The 1,994-nt window shown below is 62.8% G+C and overlaps 1 protein-coding gene across 1 annotated transcript in view; it reads left to right on the top strand.

Moving 5' to 3' along the window:
- LOC113209195 (tetratricopeptide repeat protein 39C-like) overlaps positions 1-1,994 on the top strand; it is a 13,256-nt gene that overhangs the window by 4,777 nt on the left and 6,485 nt on the right. The gene's annotated exons all lie outside the window — the stretch shown is intronic.

Consider the following 1,994-nt stretch of genomic DNA (forward strand, 5'->3'; position numbering starts at 1 on the left):
GGGCGGGGCGCACGGGCGTTCCGAGTGTGCGACGACAGCCAGGCTTGACCAAACAGCAGGAGCAGGGGGCCGTTAAAAAGCGCACACGGTGGCGCAGCGACACACGTTGGGCTCTGTTATTACGAGTTCACTCGATTAAAAAGAAAGAAACTACACCGCCGACAACCGCACCGCGCGGTTTCTGGTCGTCGTGCACCACAGCCGTGTTTGTGTTGCCCCGGCGCACGCTGGCGCCTCTGGGCCCAACTCCGGCCCCGTGAGCAGCGCGTGATGTTAGCCGCCCGGCCCCGGACAAAGACCTCGCATTCTCCGCGCGCGCTGCTCCGATTCGCGCGGCGAATCGTGTCGTCCCGGCGCTTCCTCTCTCGGCCACGGCCGCGTCGCCTCTCCTAGACCACCGAATGGATTGAAATACGCGGCGGTCCGTCGGGGGTCCGAATCAATAAGGTGGTTCAACACCAGAGAAGCACCCCCTCCCTCCTTCCCTCCTTCCCTCCTTCCCTCCTTCCTACAATAACTAGATTCATTCGGAAAGTTACAACTGGAGCTCGGCGCCTGTGAGACTCGGGGTAGGCCACTCCGCAGTACACGCATGCACCTCTGGTGAGGTGTTGCCTACGTCCCAGCTGCTATGAGAGTTTGTACGGGCTGAACTCGGCAGGTTCGTAACGGCGAACGACGGGCGGACTCTCTGGATGATCCCTGATGTGTTGGGCAACATTTCGAGTAGAGTATGGGGGAGTGTGGTTGGTGCTGTTCGGCTGTACAGTCGCGGAAGAGTCCCAGAGGCGTCACTAATCCCCCGGCCGCGGGCGCAGGGCCGGGTGCACCGAACGCAGTCAATAAGGGGCTTATTACTCTCCCCCTGCTCCGCGTTCGGTCGTCAGGAAGAGAGCGTCCGTGAAGTGGCTGGGTTTACCTGGGGGCGCGTGCACCTGAACCGAAGACGGGGCGGCTGGAGGGAAGCGAGCCGGAGGGGGGTTACGGGTCCGAGCCTCGGCCGGCGAGCCGGGCCTCAATGGTGCACTGTGGAGTGCGGGGAGGCACCAGTGGCGAACTGTCCAGCGCGGGGAAGCACCAGTGGCGGACTGTCCGGCGCGGAGATGCACCAGTGGCGTACTGGCCGGTGCGGGGAAGCACCAGCGGCGGACTGTCCAGCGCGGGGAAGCACCAGTAGCGGACTGTCCAGCGTGGGGAAGCACCAGTAGGGAACTGGGCGGGCCGCAGGTGCCGTGGTGCGTCTGGCTGCTGGACTGGCCCGGTCGCGTGACTGTCTAGCAATACACGTCCCGTCCAGCCTGGTCCCGGCCCGTCACGTCCCGGTGTGAAGGTGGGGACGAACGACGGCGGCCGTGGCGGCCGCAGCCGCGGGCGCAGCAACGCGGTAGGCGCAAACGGCCGCTCCCGGCGTTGATCTGCTCGACGCTCTTACACTTTTGGTGCCGCGACTCAGTTAGCTTTGGCGCCTGGTGTCAGGCTTTGGTCTTGCTGTTCGGTACGAGTACCTTTCCTAGTCTTCGTTTCGGTCCAAGCCTAGCAGACACCCTCTCTGGATCTGTAGAGTGTGTATTCTCTTATTAAGAGAAATGCCATCAGTCAATCCGATCGCACGGTCGACCGGGTGGTTTGTGCCCGGGGAAAAGCATATACTGGGCGTACCAAAGCGAAATCGCGAAGTTGACTCCAAAGCGGAAGTTAAAATTGTGCCTTGAGGCCAAATGAGGCCAAAAGGGGTCACTAGCTATTCTGACAAGGGATAAAATAGGCATAGCAAATAAAGAAGCTCTGTAGGGAAGGCAAGGAGGGGGGGGGGGGCACGCTAAGAGGGTGACACGGGCTCAGAACTCATGAGACCGCCCCTGATGCAACCCCCTCCCCCCTCTCCGCGCTGTCATTGCAAGGGCTGCAGCGAGGGCTGCACGTGGCCTAGGGCCGCCCAGGGCGCATCCCCTCCCAGAGCGGTGGGGGTCGAGTGCCCCCCCCCCCGCCGGCCT

This window comes from Frankliniella occidentalis, unplaced genomic scaffold, assembly GCF_000697945.3.
Source record: "Frankliniella occidentalis isolate FOCC.00 unplaced genomic scaffold, Focc_3.1 Scaffold79, whole genome shotgun sequence".
In the NCBI taxonomy this organism is placed as follows: domain Eukaryota; kingdom Metazoa; phylum Arthropoda; class Insecta; order Thysanoptera; family Thripidae; genus Frankliniella; species Frankliniella occidentalis.